The following is a 25,934-nucleotide window of genomic DNA, read 5'->3' as shown; positions in this document are numbered from 1 at the left end:
AGAAAGTGCAAACTGCACACAGACAGCACCCAAGGCAAGGCTTGAACCCAAGCTACTGGAACTGAGGCAACAGCACAACAGGCTGGACCATTGTGCATGGATATTGTAGGAATATGCTTTGGGACATGGCAGCATTCCTTGGCACCATTCTCATGGATAAATGGGAAGAGATGAATTGAGGCCCATTGCTTTTTGGTCTCCGGAAAATCTGTGCTAGCAAGTTTGGCAGAGACCAGATCATTAAACATATTTATGGTGGAGATAGATAAATATTTGAATGATCAAGAATTGGACAGTTATGAGGAACTAACTCAGAAGAGTTGTGGTTAGCAAAGATCATCCATTATCATGTTGAATGATAGGACAGGCCTGGTGATCTACTACTGCTCTTATAATCTTGTGTTGTGTTTTCTGAGAAGCCCTCCTTCTCCACTTGATATCCAGATCTCACATTCAAGTAAGTATGGAAATGTAAGGTTATGGAAGTGATTCTAACAGCTGTAATTTTGACAGTGCATAGAGTATAGAACAGTGCAGCACTGCACAGCATAGGAACAGGCCCTTTGGCCCACAACATCTCTGCCAAGATTGTCTAATCTCATCTGCCTGCAAACAATCCATTTTCCTTCATTCCTTGCACAACACAATTCTTAAACAACACTATTGTATCAACCTCCATCACTACCCCTTGTAGTGTGTTGCAGACAGATGGCATGGTGGCGCAGCGGTAGAGCTGCTGCCTTACAGCGAATGCAGCGCCGGAGACTCAGGTTCGATCCTGACTACGGGCCCCGTCTGTACAGAGCTTGTACGTTCTCCCCGTGACCTGCGTGGGTGTTCTCCGAGATCTTCGGTTTCCTCCCACACTCCAAAAAAGTACAGGTATGTAGGTTAATTGGCTGGGCAAATGTAAAAATAAAATTAAAAAAAAATTTGTCCCTAGTGTGTGTAGGATAGTGTTAATGTGCGGGAATCGCTGGGCGGTGTGGACCCGGAGGGCCGAAGGGCCTGTTTCCGCGCTGTATCTCTAAATCTAAAATCTAAAAAAAATCCATCACCCCTTGTGTAAAGAGTTTGGGCCATACATCCCGTTTAAACTTTGCCGATCTCATCTTAAAGTTACGTCCTCCAGTCTTTGGCTACCCTGGCCAAAGGTTCTGACTTGCAGACCTGAAAAAAAGAAATCAAGCTTAATTTTTAGCGTGTAGGAAGGAACTGCAGATGCTGGCTTAAATCTGGCTTAATTTTTACCAAGCTATGAAAGGTTTTTGGCTTCTACAGTCTAATAATGAGTGCTGATGTTTTGATATTAGATGTTCAATTTGGCAGTAGGCAAGATTGGAAACCACCAGCTGAAATTAGGTACCTCACAATCAATTTGTTAACAACAACAGGACCCAACGTTACCCAAATAGCATCATTTAATCACTATTGCACAGAGGATGGCAGAAGCAACTCAGTCAGTCCTATTCACCCACTCTTACCCTTTTTTCCCCCACCTCTAGGCCCTGATAATTGTTTCCACGATCATTATGGACAATGAGTTCCAGATCTTCACCACCCGAATGTTATAATTTCCACCCCTTATGGAATCAGAACCTGTGCTAAAAATCATCAAGGGAGTGATAACATCAATTATCACTACGTCATATCAGGATGATTTCAATTATCTTCTCTATTTAATGAATGCATCACTCAGTCAACTATGTTTCTATACTGCTCATGCACAACTGTTGGAGAATCAACAGGCCATTATTTTGCAGGCGAGAAATCAACTGTATCGCCTCCATTGAACCTGTGATTTGATTTGCCTGGATGATGAATTTAACTTCATGACAATGAGTCCACCCTTTGACTTACTTTCTTCCTCCATCTTGAAGAAATCTATGACTTTGATCCAACTTTCTTGAAAATGTTGTTGATAAGAATAGCACAATTGTAGGTGATGAACAAATCTTCAGCAATACCTTGTGCATTATGTTTAGAATCATAAATGGGAGCATTAAAATTATAAATGGGAGCATCCAATTGGTCACTTTATCTTAGGATAAGATATTATATGTATATACACACACACAACACACATTAAAAATAATGCATGTGGCTAAAGGATGGGGTGACTAATTGAATGTTTATAAAGAAATATTTTTGAAATGAGGAGGTTGCTGACAAGGATAGTATTTGTTGTATGTTGTTTATTCCTCTTTTGCACTCCTTCTGTTGAAGTGCTTCTCCTCCACCCCACTCCTCCCAGTGTATTTGTGCACCAACCTTCGCTGGCATAAAGCTGAACATTAGATGCAGAAAATGGACACAAACCCTTCCTCTAGCACAACTGTGTCCCATCTCTGAATTCAATGGTGAGTCCAACAGCAGAGCAGGACAGCAGTTGTGCCAGCTGTTGCCGACAAAACCATCAGCTGTGAGTCAGATCAATTTAGCCTTTTGTTATAATGTTCATCAAGGGGCAAGGCCTGGAGAAGCAATCAGTTTGCAGTTCAGTCGCTCTGATTTTAAATGTTGATGCAATGTCATTCTGCTGCCTTATTTTGTTTTGTTTTCAGTCAGAGCTGGTTTTTGCAGCAGTAATTCTTGAAATTGAATTATGAGAATGTCAGTAATCTCCAGGCCTTATCCAAGGGTTCAATCTAAATGGCAGGAAAACAAACCCCTTTAAAGCATTATTGATTGGAAATTAGACAAGATATCTATAATCAGAGAACAAAATAAGAAAAGGGGACTACTTGGCCCAACATGCTGATGCTTTTTCTTGGAAAGGGGAGCACCCAATTAGTCACTTCATCCTTTAGCCACGTAAATTGTTTTAAGGTAAAGTCAGAAAATGCAGGAAATGCACGATGACATCGGGATCCATCGGGTGGCGCCACCACAGTGGCTGCCTCGCCAGCAGTCTGTCTGTCCTTTCTACTGTTTTATGATTTTAAATATGTATTAAAAGTATGTTTTAATGTTTCTTGGTTTGTTTTATGTGGGGGGTGGGGGGAAATTGGGGGAAACATTTTTTCAATGTCTTACTTCGACGGAGATGCGATTTTTCTCCATGTCATATCTCTGTGGCCTATCATCGAAGAGTTAGCAGCCTTTCCCTGAGACCGGCCCGGCGCTTCAAGCCACGGGCTTGGCACAGACTTACCATTGGGAGCTGCGACCCTTTGCCGAGGATCGTCTATGAAGTGCTCCAACTACGAGACCTGTGGACTTTAACATCATTAGGCCCACAGTCTCTGGTAAGAAAAGGCCGATTCGGGAGCTCCGTGCTGCGGAGAGTTTCAATCGTCCCAACGCGGGAAGTTTCGATCATCCCGGCTTGAGGGCTCAGAAATCGGGCCGTCGGCAGCTGCGACTGCAGAGGGTTCAACAGCCCCGACCGCGGGTGAACAAAGAGGAAGATGATTGAACTTTATTACCTTCCATCACAGTGAGGAATGTGGAATCCGCTGGGGTGGATGTTTATGTTAAATTTTACTTGATGTGGCTGTGTGTCTTGTTACTTTTCACTTAGTATGGCTGTATGGTAACTCAAATTTCACTGTACCTTAATTGGTACATGTGACAATAAATTGATATTGAAATCTTGAAATCTTGAATCTTGATGGCCCAGTGGTAGAATTGCTTCCTTACAGCACCAGAGACCTGGGTTTGATCCTGATTATGGGTGCTGTCAGTATGGAGTTTGTACGTTCTCCTTGTGTGTGTAGGATAGCGTTAATGTGCAGGGGTCACTGATCGGCATGGACTCGATGGGCGGAAGGGCCTGTTTCCACGCTGTATTTCAAAAATTAAACTAAACTAATTCAGTGGGTCAAGCAGTGAGAAATGGAGTAAACATTTAGGCTGATGACCTTTCCATTCAAATTGAAAAAAACATATTTCAAACAAAACATGTTGTAAGATACATGGTGTGTAGTAAGAACCATAGGAATACTTGTGATAAGATTAAACTAAGAGAGACTAAATGACACAAGTGGTCTGGCTAATAGATGGCGTTTGGAAGTGTGCACATGGTGAAAGCTTGTCTGCCTGGAGGAGATGTATGTAGAATGGAGACAAATGAAAACTGAGGAACAAAAAGAGTAAAAGAGAAAAGGGGAAACTAAAGTTCGACACAAAATGCTGGAATAACTTAGCCGGACAGACAGCATCTCTAGAGAGAAGGAATGTGAGCCCTCTAATGTTGAACAACTAAGATGCTTACTGGGAAAACAAACTAGGAAAGTTGATGGAAATCTGAAATTAACAGAGATTACTGGAAATACTCAGCTGATCAGGAAGCACCTGTGGAAAGAGATGCCCAGATGCAGCATTGTGGACTAAATCCTGATCTCAGGTACAGAATGTGTGGAGTTTGCTCATTCTCCCTAAGATTGTGTGGACACACCCTGAATGCTTTGGTTTCCTCCTACATAAAGGATGCGTCAGTTAGTAGGCTAACTGGTCACTATACACTGATGAGCCCAAACATTATGTCATCATGGGCACTCTGACCGGTCTGCGGCTACGCAGCCCCATACGCAGCAGGGTGCGATGCACTGTGTATTGTGACATATTCCTACCTAGTCCCTCACTGTTTTCCATGCGGACTGAACGGAAGAATCCGGGAAATCCAAGGGTGGAGGAGTTTGCTTCATGACCAACAATAACTGGTGCAACCCTAGGAATATTAAGACGCTTTCTCGTTCCTGCTCGCCAGACCTGGAGCATCTGACTATCTAATGCCATCCATTCTACCTTCCCCGGGAGTTCAGCTCGGAGATCATCACAGCCGTCTATATTCCACTATCGGCCCTACACGATGTGGCCTACAATATGGACCCACTGCAGTTCGCATACCGTCTGAACAGATCCACGGATGATGCGGTCTCCCAGGTTCTGCACACCGCTCTCTCTCATCTTGACAGCCAGAAGGGGAGCTATGTGAAGATGCTGTTCAGCTTTCAATACAATAGTCCCCACCAGACTTGCTGAGAAGCTGCTGAAACTGGGGCTTAACACTCCCCTGTGTGCCTGGGTCCTGGACTTTCTCACCGCCAGGCCCCAAGTGGTCAAGATGGGGAGACATACATCTAACCCCCTCACCCTGAACACAGGATCCCCCCCAGGGTTGCGTCCTTAGCCCCCTACTGTACTCCCTGTACACACATGACTGTGTGGCCAGGTTCATCTCCAACTCCATCATCAAGTTTGCTGATGACACTGTGGTGGTGGGCCTGATCTCCGATAACGATGAGAAGGCCTACCGGGAGGAGGTGGCTGATCTGGCCCTCCGGTGTCAGGACAGCAGCCTCCTCTTGAATGCCACAAAAACTAAGGAGCTGATTGTGGACTTTAGAAGGGCTCAACATCCGAGGACGTACACGCCATTAGAGATAAATGGGATTTCTGTGGATAGGGTGAGCAGCTTTAAATACCTGGGAGTCCACATCACAGGGGATCTGACAGGGACAACACACATTGCCGCTCTGGTGAGTAAGGCAAGGCAGAGCCTTTACCACCTCAGACAGCTGAGGAAATTCAGAGTCTCTCTGAGGATCTTTCAGTGCTTCTACTCTGGGGCTGTAGAAAGCATCCTGTCCGGCAACATCTCAATCTGGTTTGGGAACAGCTCTGCCCAGGACAGGAAGGCTCTGCGGAGAGTAGTGCGTTCGGCTGAACGCACTATGGGAACTACACTCGCCCCCCTGCAGGACCTATACATCAGGAGGTGCAGATCCAGAGCCAGCAACATTATGGGGGACCCCTTCCACCCCAGCAACGGACTGTTCCAGATGCTACGGTCAGGCAAACGCCTCCGCTGTCACGCTGTGAAAACAGAGGATGAGACGGAGATTCTTCCCACAGGCCATCAGGACTGTTAACTTTTATATCACCAGGGACTAATTTACTGTATTAATTAATTTTTTTGTGTTGTGTCTTTTAAAAAAAAAATTATATTCTGTTTTGTAGTTTTAGCACAATCCGCAGGCATTGCCACTTTCATTTCACTGCACATCTTGTATGTGTATGTGACAAATAAAGTAGACTTGACTTGACCACCATTAACATTTTCTGTGACTTGGGCCACAGTAGACCTTCTGTCGGTTCAGTTCAGACGGGATAGCCTTCGTTGCCCTCACGCATCGATGAGCCTTGGGCGCCCAACACCCTGTCGCCGGTTTGTGGTTTGTGGCAACACCCTGTCGCCGGTTTGTGTTTCCTCGGACCACTGTCGGTAGGTACTCACCACTGCTGACCGGGAGCACCCCACAAGCCTTGTCATTTCAGAGATGCTCTGACCCAGTCGGCTGGCCATAACAATTTGGCCCTTGTCAAAGTTGTTCAGGTCTTTACTCCTGCACATTTATACCAGAAATATCACATTAATTTTGCAATTAAACAACTCTATATAAGCCAAATTCTGATTATGTTTATGATTTTTATCATTATCACCTGATTTGATGGTTTCTGATGCTTAAAGATTTTGCAGAAAAACGTGAGTAGCAGTGCCCCTTTGGTCACGTGTGAAATTGTGATTTAAAAGCAGTGACCGACCATTTTTATATTTATTGTTTCTTTTTAATTGTTTATATTTTGTGTTTAATCTTTCCATTGAAATACTTAATAATGAATAGAAATTAAAATCATGAAATAAAAATCTAGTTTGCTCACCTATTTTATCGAGGTCTCATTCTGTTGTCCCTCCCGTTTTCTGACTTCGTCAATGCTATAACGGTCTTTAAATGATTTTTAAAGAAATTCAAAACACGCAATGGTAATGACCCTTACCTGAACTACGGGGTTTGTGGTTGGTTACGTGCCGACATATTGCAAGGGAGTTTAGAAATCAGTGTAAGAGACAGTATCCAAGTGATCACGTTGTGGGCACTCTGAGCTCTGAGGGACACTGTGTCATTTTATTTTGCTTGGAATCATTGGTTAATAAAAATCTTTTTGCACTTTTTTGTTCTTTTCTCGTAAATATTGCTTCTAGTATACTATAGAAATGTTTAAATTCCGTTAAACTTTCATTGCTTGTAGCTATGTTGTTGTAAAGTGTGTGCACTGTAGTGAAAGGAATCGAAAGTCATCCGGTTCTAGATAACGCCATGTATTGTTGAAAGTATGCTCCTGTCTACACAGATGCTTTTGGTTCTGGGGCCCGTTGATTTTAAGGGGGGATTGAGTGGGGGAGGGGGGGGGGGGGGGAGGATGGGGGCGGAGGGGATTAAAAAATGAATTTAATCCATTTTAAAATAAGGCTGTAACTTAACAAAATGTAGAAAATGTGAAGGGGTCTGAATACCTTGTGAATGCAGTACATGTATATATATATATATATATATATATATATATATATGTATATAGATATACTATATCTATATATATATATACATGTGTACACACAAAAACAAACAATAACAGTGCTGTAATTATCTCTAGTGTTGATGGGTGAGTAAAGAATCAATGGGGGAATTTATGAACATGTGAAAGAAACCATAAATAAATTTGAAATGAAAAATTATTTATTATAATGGTGACCATGGAATTACAGAGTTATTTCAAAGGCTGATCTGATTCACAAATATCCTGCTGTTCAAGTGTGCTTACCTGTAACTCTTTACGCTTAACTACTTTCTGTGATAGTCGAACAGGTTCGAGAGTTAGTGAGGGATCAGAGATGAAACTTGGCCTTTCCTGCTACACCTACATCCAGTGAATACTCCGGTAAGAGCAAGGGGGGGGTGGGGGGTTATGCATTTACGTGCACAACAGCTGGTGCACTAACATCCAAATCATAGATAGCCACTGTTCTCCTGATCTGGAGTCCCTAACAGTTAAATGCAGGCCTTTTTACCTTCCTCGCGAATTTACAGGGGTTATAGTAACAGCAGTCTACATCCCACCGAATGCTAACGCTAGCACAGCTTTAGGCTACCTGCTCGGTGCAATAAACTCACAACAGAGCACATATCCAGAAGCAGCCCACATCATAGCCGGGGACTTCAATCATGCAGACCTAAAGTCAGTTCTCCCGAAACTTGAACAACACATAAGATGTGCTACCAGGGGGAAAAACACACTAGACAAGGTTTACTCAAATATTAAGAAGGGTTTCAGGTCAGCACCACTACCACACCTGGGGCAGTCAGATCACCTGTCCATATTCCTAACTCCAGCATACACCCCACTCAGGAGGAAAGCTCCAGTCACCATAAAGACTGTTAAGACATGGCCTGAAGGAGCTTCCTCGCAGCTGCAGGATTGCTTCGAAAGGACCAACTGGGATATTTTTGAGGATCAGGACTTGGAGGAGTACACATCAACTGTACTTTGCTACATCCAAAACTGTGTTGACAATGTCACCGTCGACAAACGCATCCGGTTGTATCCCAATCAGAAACCCTGGATGACAAAGGATGTCAGGTCTCTCCTCAAGGACCGTAACACCGCCTTCAGGTCTAGTGATAGAGCTCTATACAGTGCTGCTAGAACCAACCTGAAGAGAGGCATCAAGGATGCCAAAGCGTCCTACAAGAGGAAGATTGAGGACCACTTTACCAACAATGACCCACGGCGGGTATGGCAAGGCATCCAGCACATCACCAACTACAAGACCAGCAACCGCACGACTGCCGACGGCGACGCCTCGCTGGCAGAGGAACTTAACTGTTTCTTTGCTCGTTTCGAGGTGAAAGCTACAGTGGCAGACATAACACCCTCTCCAGCACCTGACAGCAACACCTTCACTGTGCAGGAGTATGATGTTAAGCGCGTGCTCAGAGCAGTGAATCCCAGGAAAGCTGCAGGCCCCGATGGTGTGACGGGCAGAGTGCTGAGGGAATGTGCAGACCAATTATCTGAGGTCTTCACAAAAATCTTCAACCTGTCCCTTTTAAAATCCACCATCCCTCCCTGCCTGAAGTCCGCCACAATCATCCCACTGCCGAAAAAGTCTGTCATCAGCGGTCTTAACGACTACCGTCCGGTAGCACTCACACCGGTCATCACAAAGTGCTTCGAGAGACTGCTCCTGCAGCACATCAAAGCCAGCCTCCCACCCACCTTCGACCCACACCAGTTTGCCTACAGAGCAAATAGGTCTACAGGGGATGCCATCGACACTGCTCTTCACACTGCACTGACCCACCTTGAACACCAGGGGAGCTATGTGAGGATGCTCTTCCTCGACTTCAGCTCTGCCTTTAACACGGTCATCCCGAGCAGACTGGTCACCAAACTTTCCGACCTTGGATTTTCCCAAACCATCTGCCAATGGATCAAGGACTTCCTGACCAACCGCCCCCAGACCGTCAAAATAGGCCCTCACCTCTCCTCCACCATTACACTGAGCACCGGCTCACCACAGGGCTGTGTGTTGAGCCCCATCCTTTACTCCCTCTACACTCACGACTGCGCCCCCACCCATCCCACCAACACCATCATCAAGTTCGCGGATGACACGACTGTGGTTGGACTCATCTCAGGAGGAGATGAGACAGCCTATAGGGATGAAATCCAAAGGCTGGCAGCATGGTGTTCAGTGAACAATCTGGTCCTGAACTCCTCCAAAACAAAGGAACTTATAATTGACTTTAGAAAAACCAGTGTAGATTACGACCCACTCTACATCAATGGGGTCTGTGTGGAAAGGGTACCCGCTTTCAGGTTCCTGGGTACGCACATCGCAGAGGATCTTACCTGGTCTACCAACACCATCACCACAGTAAAGAAGGCACAGCAGAGACTCCAGTTCCTGAGGATCCTCAGGAAAACCAACCTGCAGGAGAAGCTCATGTTGTCCTTCTATCGCTGCTCCATCGAGAGTGTGCTGGCATACTGTATAACCACATGGTATGCCAGCTTATCTTCTGGGCCGTCGTGATGACCCTCTGAAGGAAGGCCCTTCAGAGGGTCATCACGACGGCCCAGAAGATCATCGGCTGCTCACTGCCCTCCCTGGAGCACCTGTTCAGCCTACGCTGCCTCAGTAGAGCAGGCAAAATAATAAAAGATCCATCCCACCCCGGCCATCGTCTGTTTGTTCATCTGCCCTCTGGTCGACATTTCAGGTCGATCAAATCCCGAACAAACAGACTTAAGAACAGTTTTTACCCCAGGGCCATACGAGAACTGAACACTACCTTTGCACTAGGCAACACCGTTAAAAAATCTTGTACTTAATATAATTGTATTTATGTATTTATTTGTTTTTGCATTTATTGCATATATGTTTGTACGCACCGTCAGGATTGGCTATTTTTTAATTTCGTTGTACTCGTTGCAATGACAATAAATGAATATTATTATTATTATTATTATTATAAGTTTCAACCCATTACTTGTTACGCCATAAAACAATGTCAAATTATCACAGTAAGCTAACAACTGAATTGCTTGAATGGTCAGCACAGATCCTCCAACATTATTGTCTGGATTTAAATGAATGCTAATAAGTGTCATCCTTCATATTTATGGTGCACTGTGAAGGTCTTATTGAGAATAGATATAATTTATTTAGGTCACCTTAGTCGATGAACTAACCCAAAATGTAAGTGATGAGTTTTGTAACAATGCAGTGCTTGCTATCAGTGTTTGTCTTTAGCGAAGAGTATTGTCAACAGCTCGTTTGTTCAGTAATGTGTATTGTGCTCATGGAGAGGAAGTATTCTGATTGCTTTTGATCTGCTTGACTTGAACCAAATGGTTGAGTGACTGTTTTCCTTGCACAAAATACCACCTGGCTCACTGTACTCAAAAGTCGCACAAGATGTTTTGCTCCACCAGTGATAAAGCCACAAACATAGTCTTAGATTGCAAATAAACAAAATTCCCTGAGCTGTTCCGAGGCAATACTTTTCCAGGCAGCTGAAGAAGTTCATTACCCAAAATTTCAATTCAATGACCTTGCTCAACATTAAACTCAATGACAAATAAGGAAAAACTAGTGCAATCAAATAGAATTCCTCAAATTGTCTTAACGTCAGAGTTTTCTGACCTTTTCAAACAAATGGGTTATTTTTATTTCCCCTTAAGAACACCACAGGGAAAGCAACATTGGTATCTGCAGCACATATCCCAAACCATGGCCTATCAGAAAATTTTGCAACAACTTCTTGACATCTGGTTGCCTGTAATTGGAGTTAATGAGGCAACAGTGAAAAGGCGCAATCTATTAGCCTTTTTTACAAGGTTGGCATTTTGCCGCTGCATAACAGCTTATCAAAGCTGTTTTTTTAAACAGTTCTGGAGATGCCATCTGCAAAGATGGTGAATTGTAAAGTTTTATGGCCTAGAAATTCTTATGCACTCTGTAGTGGATGTGCTGGATCGTCAGAGTAGCAAAGTTTCAGCCTTAGGTCCATTGCTGTACTCCATTAATGTACAACAAACAAATCCTCAGATGCTACTGAAAAGCAGTACATGGTTTGGCTTATAAAAGTATGCATATCAGCAAAGACAGCCTTATAATGTATCTCCAACTGGTAAAAATATTGCAAAGTAGCAGCTGGATTCTATGGAACCAAATTTTGGACGTGAAATAATACTGCCTATTAGAATCTTTGGTTCTGTGGGGCCCATGTTGCAGGATTCGCAAGCTACGGTGCGGGCAGTGATGTCAGCAAGGGCATTTCCCTGGGAATTTTAGTCGCGGGCACCCGTATGGGCATTGCATTTAATAATGGCCAGCTGTGTCAGGAGGGCTAGGGCTTGCAATAGGTTGGTCACATAGAGCTGAAAGGGGCAATCATATAAAGGACGTCCCTCCTTCCTCTTCTGCCTCAGCCCTTTCCCCTCCTTTCTGCCCTCCTTCTCAGTTTCCTAGTCGCTATTGGTATCATCTTCTTCTGGGGGATGCCCTTTCCTGTGGGGTGCTGTAGCCCCCCGATGGGATCTTAGTGGGGCAGTTCCTGCTCTTAGGGACTGGTGGCAAGGGGCATTTGGGGGAGGTGGCCTACACCATTCCCGACTTTCCCGATTTTACTCCTCATCTCCCTGTTCTATTAACCTCGGGGTTATTTTGCTTAGGTTTCCATTTTTGCATTATCAATTGTTTACACTTCTGTTGGCCAACTGCATTTTTTCTCTTTTTTTTCCTCCCGCCTGATCATATTGATCACTCGCCAGTAATACATCCCAACCTTTCTATATGCCTTCCTTTGTACATATCATATCATATCATATCATATATCATATATATACAGCGCGGAAACAGGCCTTTTCGGCCCACCAAGTCCGCGCCGCCCAGCGATCCCCGCACATTAACACTATCCTACACCCACTAGGGACAATTTTTTACATTTACCCAGTCAATTAACCTACATACCTGTACGTCTTGGAGTGTGGGAGGAAACCGAAGATCTCGGAGAAAACCCACACAGGTCACAGGGAGGACGTACAAACTCCTTACAGTGCAGCACCCGTAGTCAGGATCGAACCTGAGTCTCCGGCGCTGCATTCGCTGTAAAGCAGCAACTCTACCGCTGCGCTACCGTGCAGAATTCCTCAAATTCTCTATCTCTCATCATAACTCTATCTCTCTACGACTTGCATTATCCATCCAACTTTTTTCTCCGAAGCTCCTGGAGAAAACCTTTGCAGGTCACGGAGAGAACATACAAACTCCGAATAGACAACACCCATAATCAGGATCTGGCGCTGTAAGGCAGCAACTCTACCTCTGCACCATCATGCCGATGTCTTTGTTTACATTTTCTCAGGCAGTAATACCGCCATTCACTTGGAATAGAGCAGGTCCATTCATTGGTACTAACTGTCAAATATTAAAAACTGTAAAATTTGCATACCTTGGGTATGCAAGCAAATAATTTCACTGTGACTTGTAACATGTGACAATATAGTATTCAATTCAAATACATCAATTGAACTTCAGCTAACATTGACAAAGCTACCAAACACTTTGAAGACAGTAAAATCTGTCACATTTCACAATTAGTTTTTATAATTGAGTTTTATTCACAATTTATGTTCAGCAATCTGGTCATAAAATGGTCCCAACAAATAGTGCTAAAAATAATAATTTCAAGATCATCTGAGTTTACAACATGATCTAGATCAGTTGGGAAGGTGGGCCAAGGACTGGGAAATGGAATTTAATTTTGGCAGTTATGGTGTCTTGCAATTTTGTATGTCAAACCTGGGCAGGACTTGTACAGTAAATAGTAGAACCCTGGAGATACAAGAGGATGAGTTCTACGAGAACCTCGCATCCATCATCAGCAGCATCCCCAGCAAGGACTTGTTCTCTTGGGCAACTTCAACGCCAGAGTGGGCGCAGACCACGAATCATGGTCTTCCTGCCTTGGGCAGTTTGGTGTGGGCAAAATGAATGAGAATGGACAGCGACTGCTCGAGCTGTGCACTTACCATGACCTGTGCATCGCCAACTCGTACTTCCAGACAAAGCCCCAGCACAAGGTATCCTGGAGGCATCCACGCTCAAAGCATTGGCACCAACTGGATCTGATCCTAGTCAGACGTGCCGCTCTCATAAACTTTCTCCACACACACTCCTACCACAGTGCGGACTGCGACACAGACCACTCCTTGGTGTGTTGCAAGATCAGGCTGCAACCAAAGAGATTCTACCATACCAAGAAGCAGGGGAAACTCCACATTGATGTCAGCAAGATACCCCATCCAGACCTCGTGCAACAGTTTGCAGAGGCTTTTGAGAGAGAACTTGGCACCTCATGTCCTGGAGACTCTGCAACAGAGAAGTGGGAAACTCTGCAGGACACCGTGCACCGCACAGCCTTGGCTAGCTTTGGGAAGAAGACCTCAAAGACACACGACTGGTTTGAGGCCAAGTCGACCGAGATGACTCCCGTCATCGAAGCCAAGCACGCCGCCCTAGCCGAGTACAAGCGGTCAGCCAACGAGAAGAACCTGCAGATCCTCGGGGCTGCCAGGAGCAAGGCTCAGCAGACTGCCAGGCGTTGCGCCAATGAGTATTGAACACATCTTAGTGAGGACATCCAGATGGCCGCCATAACAGGGAACATCAGGGGAATGTACAATGGCATTAAGAAAGCACTAGGACCAGTCCAGAGTAAGACAGCCCCCCTCAAATCCTCCACTGGGGAAGTAATCACAGACAAATGCCAGCAGATGGAGAGATGTGTGGAACACTACTCCGACCTCTACTCGAGAGAGAACACTCTGTTCCCCTCAGCCCTTGACACCGTCGAGTGCCTGCTGAGCATGGATGAGTTAGATGGAGAGCTGATGGTAGAAGAGCTCAGCAAGGCCATTGACAGCCTGGCCTCAGGCAAGGCCCCAGGCAGTGATGGGATTCCCCCTGACCTGATCAAGCACAGCAAAACTACTTTACTGCTTCCTTTACATGAAGTCCTCTGCCAGTGCTGGCAAGAAGGCGCTGTACCGCAGGGCATGAGGGATGCCACGATCATTACCCTCTACAAGAACAAGGACGAGAGAAGCGACTGCAACAACTACAGAGGCATCTCCCTCCTCAACATCGTCAGCAAGGTCTTTGCTCGGGTCATCTTGATCCGCCTGCAAAAGCTGACAGAACGAGTCTACCCAGAGTCACAGTGCGGTTTCCGAGCTGGAAGGTCAACAGTAGACATGGTCTTCTCCCTTCACCAGCTCCAGGAGAAGTGTAGAGAACAGCGGATGCCCCTGTAAATTGCTTTCATTGACCTCACCAACGCGTTTGACTTCATCAGCAGAGATGGCCTATTTAAGGCTCTCCCAAAGATCGGCTGCCCACCAAAACTGCAGAGCATGATAGAATCCTTCCACATCAACACGAAGGGGACAGTGCAGTTCAATCGCAGTTTCTCGGAGCCTTTCGACATCCGCAGTGGCATCAAACAAGGCTGCGTCCTCGCTCCCACACTCTTTGGGATTTTCTTCGCTCTGCTCCTGAAGCATGCCTTTGGCACCGCAACAGAGGGGATCTACCTGTGTACTAGATCAGACGGCAAGCTCTTCAACCTCACCCGCCTCCGAGCCAAGACAAAAGTACGTGAAGCTCTCATCAGAGACGTGTTGTTCGCCGATGACGCAGCAGTTGTGTCCCACACCCAGCAGGAACTACAGTCATTGATGGACCACTTGTATCGGGCTTGCAAGGACTTTGGGCTGACCATCAGCCTGAAGAAGACGAACGTCCTGGGACAGGATACAGAGGCACAGCCTGTCATCACCATCGACGACTACGAACTCGATGCCGCCCATCAGTTCACGTACCTCAGCTCCACCTTCACCGAGGGGATCTACCTGCGTACTAGATCAGGTAACCTCTCCTTGGACACAGAGATTGACAAGAGGATCGAGAAGGCAGCTACAACTCTCGCTCGCCTCACAACCCGAGTGTGGACCAATCCAAAGCTGACAGTGAAGACAAAGATAGCAGTCTACAATGCCTGTGTCAGCAGCACGCTGCTGTATGGCAGTGAGACATGGACTACATATGCCAGACTGGAGAGAAGACTCAACACCTTCCACCTTAGTAGCGTCCGCCATATCCTGGGTATATCCTGGCAAGACAGAGTGTCCAACGCCGAGATTCTGTCTCGCGCTGGCTTTCCGAGTATGTACACTCTACTCAGGCAGCGTAGGCTGTGGTGGCTGGGCCATGTCCACCACATGGAGGATGGCCGTATTCCAAAAGACATCCTCTGTGGAGAGCTAACATCTGGGAGGAGAACCATTGGCCGCCCCCAGCTACGTTACAAGGATGTCTGCCAGAGAGATTTGAAGATGCTCGACATCGATGTGGAGTCCTGGGAGAGCCTTGCAGCTGACCGTACAAGGTGGAGAGGTACCCTGAACCAACATCTCAAAACTGGGGAAGAGAAGCTGATGAACGCAGCGGCAGAAAAGCAGGCACGCAGAAAGGAGCGCAGCAACTTCAACAGACCAGAGTCCACACACACATGTGACCTTTGCGGCAGAGACTGTCACTCCCTCATTGGTTTCTTCAGCCACAAGCGACGCTGCTCTAGCCGAGATGTGGAGCATGCAGCCAACTAGGATGCATCACCCATGGTCAGCCATGACCGAGGGGACCGAAGAAGAAGGAGAGTGTTATGGAATATAGAGATCTGGGAGTACAGGTACATGGTTCTCTGATGGTGGCAAGTCAGATGGACAGAATGGGTAAAGAAGATACTTGATAAACCTGTCTACATTGGGATGGGTATTGAATATAGAAGTTAGCACATCATGATGCAGCTGTGCAAGTTGTTATTGTGACCACATGTTAAATATTGTAAGCAGTTCTGGTCATCCAGCTGCAGGAAGGATGTCATTAATTTGGAAAGGGTTCAGGAGAGATTCATCAGGATGTTACCAGCAGTTGTGGTCTTGTGTTAAGGGGAGAGGTTGCATAGGCTGTGACTTTTTTCTTTGGAGCCTAAGATGCTGAGGTGTGACCTTATTGAGGTGTACAATATTAGGAAGGGCATGGATTAAGAAAAAATGTTCACACTTTTTCTGTATAAAAGATTCTATAACTAGAATGTACGGGTTTAAGGTGAGAGGAGAGAGATTTAAGCAGAATGAGCCAGAATATCTGGAATGAGCTGCCAGAGGGAGCTGTAGAAGTGGATATAATTATGTCTTTTAAAAGATATTTGGATGGATATAGGGATAGGAAAGTTTTGGAGGAATATGGGCCAAATGCAGGCAGAATGCCAACTTGTCCAAAATGTCGAAGTCGGCATGGACAAAGTGGGCTGAAGGGCCTGTTTCCATGTTGTATTGCTCTATGACACTATGACTCAATGACTATGAGTTGAATTTGGTAATGGTGCCGATTTCTGAATATTACCTTTCGTTAGATGAAGGTGATGCACAGAAATTTGTATTCATTAATCTTGTTTACATGCATTTGGGAATTTACTGACTTAACTGTTGTTACATATTTTGTTTTAATTTTTAAATGTTCACTAATCCATTGCTAATTGTAGAATAGTGTGAAGGCTTACATGTAAAACATTTTTTTATTGGCATGTTTACAGGATTTGTGGGAATAATTGGCTGACACAGAACAATTTAATATTGTTTATACATAAATAAATCCTGGCAAATGAAAAAGCAGAACAAATAAGGGAATAAAGTAAAACAGAAAATGCCAGAATTATTCAGTAGCTCAGGCAGTAACTGTGGAGAGGGAAAGAAATTAACCTGTGAGGTAAATATCCCTTCAACACTCAAGTATTTACAACCTAAAGCATTAACTATGTTTCTGCTTCCCCTGGTGCTGCTTGTCCTGCTGAGTTTTTTTGGCTATTTCTCTTTGTTTTATTGTATATTTCTAGCATCTACAGGTCTTTGATTTTCAAATAATGGTAGAAGTATGTCTTTAAACCATAGCTAATTTTGCACCATAATAGTCACACCTATTTTGGAAATTTGAATCTACCTTGCTGGATTTTGGAAGTCGAATAAACTGTGCAGGCACAACCAAATTGAGTAACCATTTATTCTTCAGGAACGTAAAGGTTTTGTGTTGATGTAATGGAAGTCTTCAAAGAGTGAAGGAACTATCAAGGTGGATGCAAAGAAAATGTTTCCAGTTGATGTTTCCAATTGCAAAGATACAGTTAAAGAGAATCTGAAGAATGTTCAGAATATCAATATCTCCACCACATGACATTGGCAACAAAATATACCTTTAAAACAAGTCAATTCAAAGTAAATAAATGAAAATGAAATGGAAAGCTGAGTGCCAGAGTCAGATGAGCTAAGCTGTTCAGGGACACCAGTACAGCATAGGCAGTTGGGCTGAATGGACTGTTTCTATGGTGTCAGGAAGTGTGACCACTTCAAAAGATTCTTCTGGCAGCTTCCTCCAGTATGGACTCCCATCTGATTGAAAAAAGTTGGACTTCGTCCCTCTTAAACCATTACAAAGGTCTATGCAATAAAGTCATAGAATTGTCACAGCAATCAAGTAGGTCATTCAGCCCATCAAAGATGTAAAAAATCTGAGGATAGCAGTCCAAACACTCCTGCTTCCACCAACCCCATCCCCCTCCCACCAAAGTCTGAACATTGTTTATTTTTTGGGACAATGTGGTTAACACTCAATAGCCCCTAAAATTAAACCAGCAAGACTCTCAGTTTAATCACATGGCCAGTATGTGATAGTCTAGCCCAAAACATGTATGCACTAAGAATGATTAAAGAGAAAAATCAGATATAATAATGTAATTGAGCTATCATTTATATCAACCTCCGTATGTCATGAAATACTCAAAGAAAATGAATTTCACAAACTTTACAATGGAGTAGCTCTGAAGTTTGTTGAAGTGGAAAATCACCTGGCAACATTCATTGTGATTGCCTAGCATAAGATCGGAGGAAGGTAACTGTAAGAATTCTGTTCCAGAATTAAACCTGTATGAATAATTCTTCAGTAGGTTTAACCTGTCTGCAGTTAGACAATAGACAATAGAAAATAGGTGCAGGAGAAGGCCATTCGGCCCTTCGAGCCAGCACCGCCATTCAATGTGATCATGGCTGATCATTCTCAATCAGTACCCCGTTCCTGCCTTCTCCCCATACCCCCTGACTCCGCTATCCTTAAGAGCTCTATCTAGCTCTCACTTGAATGTATTCAGAGAATTGGCCTCCACTTCCCTCTGAGGCAGAGAATTCCACAGATTCACAACTCTCTGACTAAAAAAGTTTTTCCTCATCTCTGTTCTAAATGGCCTACCCCTTATTCTTAAACTGTGGCCCCTGGTTCTGGACTCCCCCAACATTGGGAACATGTTTCCTGCCTCTAACGTGTCCAACCCCTTAATAATTTTATACGTTTTGATAAGATCCCCTCTCATCCTTCTAAATTCCAGTTAAATTATGTTGGTGAGGATGTTTGAATACTTTGTTGAAAAATGAATCATGGGCTCATTATTCGTACAATCCATTTTTCTAATTCATTGGCTTTGATCAAGAGAAAGAGTAAATGGCTTGTACAGTGCCCTCCATAATGTTTGGGACAAGACCCATCATTTATTTATTTGCCTCTGTACTCCACAATTTGAGATTTGTGATAGAAAAAAGTCACATGTGGTTAAAGTGCACATTGTCAGATTTTATTAAAGGCCATTTTTATACATTTTGGTTTCACCATGTAGAAATTACAGCAGTGTTTATACATAGTCCCCCCATTTCAGAGTACCATAATATTTGGGACACATGGCTTCACAGGTGTTTGTAATTGCTCAGTTGTGTTTAATTGCCTCCTTAATGCAGGTGTATGAGTGCTCTCAGCACCTAGTCTTTCCTCCAGTCTTTCCATCACCTTTGGAAACTTTTATTGCTGTTTATCAACATGAGGACCAAAATTGTGCCAATGAAAGTCACAAAGAGAAGACACCCAGCAACTGGTGATGACCATGAATTGCAGACTTCAAGCAGTCATTGCAAGCAAAGAATATGAATCAATATGCCAAACATGACTACTTTAATTTTTCATGACATTGCTGTGTCCCAAACATTATGGTGCCCTGAAATGGAGGGACTATGTATAAACACTGCTGTAATTTTACATGGTGGAACCAAAATGTATTAAAATGACCTTTATTAAAATCTGACAATATGCACTTTAACCCCATGTGATTTTTTTCTATTACAAATCTCAAATTGTGAAGTACAGAGGCAAATAAATGAACAATGGGTCTTTGTCCCAAACATTATGGAGGGCACTGTATGGTGTCACGCAATTCACCACCACTGATTTTCAAAAGCTCCGTAGAGTTTTGGAGGATTTTGCAGAATGGGGACATCAGTGGTCCATCACCTGAAGTTTACAGCTCTTTGAGTACATATTTACAGATTACATCAAAATTGGTTGTATAATGGACAGTGAAAAAGTTTGTCTTAGTTTGTCAATAGGATCATTGGGACATTGAAAATTTGTCAATGGGATCTAGAAACTCGGAAAGCTGGCAAGGGAACAGTGCATGGAATTTAACTCAGAGAGGTACAAAGTGATGCATTTTGGAAAGTTAAACCCAGCCAGGAGATTGACAGTAAATGGCAGGGCCATCAGGAGTGTTATTGAACATCAAGACTTTGGAGTAGAACAAAATCCCTGAATGTGGTGACACAGATAGACAGTGGTGAATAAGAAGTATGGTATAGTTGCCTTAATCATTTGAGGCATTAAGTACAGGAGTTGATACATCATTACAGTTGTACAAATCTTTAGTTAGACCATACTTTTAATATTTATGTGCAATTCTGGTTACCACACTACAGAAAGGATGTCATTAAGCTTAAATGGGTGCAGAAAAGATTCACAGGAGTTACCTGATGGGAGGCTTGAATTGGAAGGAGAGACTGGATAGCCTGAGACAATGAAGGAAGCTGAGGGATGACCTTAAAGAGGTTTATAAAATTATGAGTGACATAGGTAAGATAGATGGTCACAGTGCTTTTCCGAGGTTAGAGGTGTCTTAAACTAAAAGGCATAGGTTTAAGGTAAAAGTGCAACGATTTAAAGGGGCGACTGAGAGGTGATCTTATAAAGACATTTAAATTCATGAGGGGAATACTATGGCAAATACATAGAGTCCTTTTCTTAGCATGCAGGAATTAAAAACTAGAGGGCATAGGTTTAAAGTGAGAGAGAAAATAATAGAAACCTAAGGGGCAATCTTTTCACACAGTGGGTGGTGGATTTATGGAATGAACTGCCAGAGGATGTAGTTGAGGCAGTAACAATATTAAAACAAACTTGGGCAGGTACATGGATAGGAAAGGTTTAGAGGGATATGGGCCAAACATGGGTAAACAGGACTAGCTTAGATGGGCATCTTGGTTGGCATGGACAAGGTGGGGTGAAGGGGCTGTTTCCATGCTCTAAGTGACTCTAAGAGTGTATAATAAATACACGATAAATGGCTGATTTTTTGTTATTGCAGGAAACACAAAGTGCTGGAGGAACTTGGGGATCAGACAGTATCTGTGGAAAGAAATGGACAGATAATGTTTCAGATCAGGACTCTTCGTCAGTCTGCTTCTGCTCTTCTTTTTGTCTTTTTGCAGTCTGTATGCTCAAGATTCCAAGAAAATTTGGATTTCTTGTGTCCCCTCTGAAATTATCTATTTCCTCCTTATATCTAGGTTAAAGACCTCACCAAATCTCTGGAAATTTGGTTCGTGTGAGGAATGATAAATTTCCCAGCGTAATACTGGGCTATTCCAAAACACTTAGATTCAACCGGAGATAAGTGAGCAGACTGAGACAAGAGACACAAAATGCTGGAGTAATTCAGCGGGACAGGCGGCATCTCTGGATAGAAGGAATGGGTGACGTTTCAGAACGAGACCCTTGTTCAGCAGGCTGACATTTAAGGTGATGATTGGCTCACCCCTGGACTTGTGAACCTGCCTCCTGTAGAAATGTTCTGGTACAGTCTGAGATGAAGTCTCGACATTGGGTCATCTGAAGCCAAGTTGCCTTTGAGGTCCTGTTCCACCTCACTGACCAAAGTTGGGATCAGAAATCTGAGGTTGATAGGAAGCACATACATCTACTGTAGGTCGGTGACTTCACTACAAATGATTGAATGATGCCAGATCCCTTTGCAATTGCTGACTTCAGCCAATAAATCTAACCCCAGTAATTTCCACGATCAGCCAAAACATGGTGGAGAAAGAGTTAAGTGTCATATCTTAATATGAGCTAATGTATAAATACAGCGGTAAAATAAACTGTCATTTTCCACAAGAGCAGGAGATTGTTTTGTTTGTATACAGTATATTTGTACCTTGTCCGATTAGATCCTTTTTTTTCATTCGATTCATTTCTGCAAACGGAACATTTAATTTCATGTAACTGCAGTGCAAGCACGCATTTAATCCGTGGCAATAGAAAGAAAAGACAAGAGAGATTTGTGGCCCATTATTCATGGTGGTGAATGTCACTGTGCTGTTTTCCTCCCACACAAAACATTTGGATTACAAGAATAACCAACTGTTTATGCCCTTCATATCAGTGATTTAGTGTTGCTTGTTTAAAAGCGACAGATACAAATTACAATGGGAATCTATCCATTTCTTCATTCTGCTCTGAAAATTACTTGGATTTAGAGTTGTGGAGGCATGAATGTTTAAATTGGCTTATACTGAAATACAAGAATTCTATCTGGAATGCATTAGAGAATCTTAACTGTAGGTGAAGAAAAATTGAGAAAAAGCATTAAAAAAAATCAGTTTAGCAGTTTGAGAATTAGACATTTTTTATCCCTATATTTAATCAAGAGACAAATAGGTTTTTGTATTCAGGTTAACATCAGATCCACATTTTTGTTTAGGCTCCACAATAGTTGTAGATTAAATGAAATTTTAAATGTAGTTTGTGATAAGTCATACTTTGCAGATGTTTGATTATAATCTTGAAGAGACTCTGTACACAGCATGATGCAAATAACGAAGCTGATATTTGGAAGGGAGAAAGGATAAGGCAATAATTGATGCATGACTGTTTGCTGTGAAATTTACCTAAGAGAGACCAAACATCGCATATGCCATTAGTTGTAAATAGCAAGCAACCAATCAATGAAAATACATTTTCCATTGATTTTCTATCCAGCACTCTTTTTTAAATAGAAAAACGTATTAAGCAATGAAACTATTATAACTTATTATTTGTATAAGTCTTATTGTGATTGAATGCACTGTGATTTTACAATAAACATTAACAGCTTCCTCCTGATCACTATTATCTCAATTTTTATTTGAATTCAGGCAGAGCCATCATCTAAGGAGGTTATCTGATCATCTAGTTCTGAGGCAGCCCTTCATTCACTGCAGCCTTTCTGCTCATAAGCTTGGATGGACATTGTCCATCCAGCAGTTCCTTTCTCTTCCTCGGTTTCTCAATAATACTCAATCCCTTCAGCCTTCTTTGAAATGTACCTTAAAACCAAGCCCCTCCCTCCTTATATATCTCCATGCCTCTCATTACTCCTCTCTCCCTCCCTTTATCAATTGCTTCCTCCTTTTACCCTCTCTCTCCCAAATCCCATTCTCTCCCCCCCTTACCCTCTCCACATCCCTCCCCAAATGGCTATCACCCTCCCTTTACCCTTTCCCTTAGCACTCCATCCTGATCCTCCTTTTCTCCCCTTGCTCTTCCCTCCACCCCCCCCCCCCCCCACCCCCACCCCCTCTGCCCATTGTGTTGACTGTGAGATCATTTATGTAGGTTGATGACACAAACTATGTGGATGCAGTTTGGAGTTTAAAGTTTAGAGATACAGGATGGAAACAGGCCCTTCGGACAATCGAGTCCACGTTGACCATTGATCATCCATTAACACTAGATCTATGTTATCTCACTTTCTCATTCACTGCCTATGCACGAGAGCCAATTTACAAAGGCTCACAACCTACAAATCCACCCATCTTTATGACGTGGAAGGAAACCAAAACACCCAGAGGAAACCCACGTGTCACAAGAAAACATGCAACCTCCACATCAGGATTAAACCTCTTCACACTGTCCTGACTCACCTGGAGAGACAGGGCACGTACGTGAGGATGCTACTCATTGACTATAGCTCTGCCTTCAACACGGTCATCCCCACCAAGCTCATCACCAAACTCCACCAGCTAGGCCTCAGCTCGTCGTTATGCGACTGGATCCTGGACTTCCTGCTGGAACGACCGCAGGCAGTGAGAATGGGCCCGCACCTGTCCTCCACTATCACCCTGAGTACCGGCACACCACAGGGCAGAGGTGCAGAACCTGGCGGACTGGTGCTCGGATAACAACCTGTCCCTAAATACCACCAAGACCAAGGAGTTGATCATCAACTTCCGTAGGTCACACAATGGGGAATACGCCCTGATCCAGTGTGGAGAGAGTGTCCAGCTTCAAGTTTCTGGGCACTCACATTTCGGAGGACCTAACATGGTCCAATAACACTGCTGCGCTGGTCAAGAAGGCACATCAATGACTGTTCTACCTAAGAACACTGAAGAAGTCTGGTCTACCCCAACAGCTGCTGACGACATTCTACCGATGCACCATAGAGAGCATCCTAACACATGGCATCCCTGTGTGCACGGAGGCAGAGAGGAAAGCTCTTCAGCGGGTGGTCCATAGAGCTCAGAGGACCATCGGAACACAGCTACCAGCCTTGGAGGGCATCTACAACACAACCCTGCAACAGTCTGTTCGGACTTCTACCATCAGGCAGACGATACAAGGCCTTCTACGCCCGCACGTCCAGACTCAGGAACAGCTTCATCCCCAGGGCCATAGCTGCTATGAACCGGTCCTGCTGAGCCGGATGGTCACATCGCACAGTGAACCGGCACAGATCTACTTGCACTTTATTCTGTTTTAAAACTGTTACAATTTGTTTCATTGGGTTGTTTAAATTAATACTGACTAGCTCATTAAACTATTGCATCGTATGGGAGGCGCATTCCCAATCTCGTTGTACCCCTGTACAATGACAATAAATATATATTCTATTGTATTGTATTGTCTCTGGCACTGTGAGGCAGCTGTGAGGCAGCTGATCTACCAGCTGCACCACTGTGCCACCCTTAGTTTTTGGTTTCTCAGAAATATTTTGGCCCAGGAATTTTGGAGCACCTGTAAATGATTAGATAGAGCTCTTGGGGCTAGCGGAATCAAGGGATATGGGGAGAAGGCAGGCAGTGTTACTGATTGTGGATGATCAGCCATGATCACAATGAATGGCGGTGCTGGCTCAAAGGCCAAATGGCTTCCTCTTGCACCTTTTGTCTATGTCTATGTTTCTATGATTCTACAATACAATTTTTCGTGAAAAATAGTCATTTTCAAGAAGCATTTCAGGATAAACAATTCTGCTTGTGCACCTCGCAAATCCAAATCCTTAGCCACAGGCATATGAGCAACCAAGTGAAATATACAAAGATGTAACAGACCCGACCAATATCCCACCACCATGGGAGCTTTTAAAGAGTGAGAACTTTCTTCTTAAGCAAGAGGAGGATTAAATATTGTCTGTTTAGAATTTGTTAGGCCAGAAGTGGGAGCTGAGAGATGATTTAGAGATACAGCGCAGAAACAGGTCCTTCGGCCCACCGGGTCTGCGGCGCCCAGCGATCCCCGCACATTAACACTACCCTACACCCACTAGGGACAATTTTGTCATTTGCCCAGCCAATTAATCTACATACCTGTATGTCTTTGGAGTGTGGGAGGAAACCGAAGATCTCGGAGAAAACCCACGCAGGTCATGGGGAGAACGTACAAACTCCGTACAGATCGGCGCCCGTAGGCAGGATCGAACCTGAGTCTCCGGCGCTGCATTCGCTGTAAGGCAGCAACTCTACCGCAGCGCCACCATGCCGCCCATGATGGGCTACCATGACATCAGGAATGGAGTCAGAGGACTTAATGGGGCAGAAGCAGACCACTCAACCAAAGGATTGAGTCATTGTGTATGCTCTGCTTCAGTATCTTTCATTGTCTAACTCAATCAGAATATCCTCCTGTTTATTTTCCTCAAGATTCCCATATGGACATTGGTTTTCATTGAGGTTAAAGATGCATTCATCCAATAAGGATTATGGGGCTCTTCTTACAAACCAGCCGTGAATCTGATTGACTGTGTGGAGCACAGTGGAGATGCTGTGGACTATCCTGCTCCTCTATATGTTCATATATTTGTCTTTATTACTACCTCTTTTCATAGGTCTGAGATCCACACATTCTATCCACACGTTGTGTAAAAAATATTTCTGCTAAATTGCTTTGCAAGAGTTGTTGGTGATTGCTTAAAATTTATGATCATTAATCTTTCATCTAAATAATATGAATGAAGAGTTTTATTCCTTTGAAGTCTCAATGATATTAGGGGCAAAAGCAAAAAAACAACAACAAGTAGCTGGAGGAACTCAATGGGCCAGGCAGCATCGGTGGAGAA

Source organism: Rhinoraja longicauda, chromosome 7 (genome assembly GCF_053455715.1).
Source record: "Rhinoraja longicauda isolate Sanriku21f chromosome 7, sRhiLon1.1, whole genome shotgun sequence".
Classification (NCBI taxonomy): domain Eukaryota; kingdom Metazoa; phylum Chordata; class Chondrichthyes; order Rajiformes; family Arhynchobatidae; genus Rhinoraja; species Rhinoraja longicauda.
The sequence above is the reverse complement of the archived record's forward strand: the minus strand, read 5'-3'. Positions refer to the sequence as shown.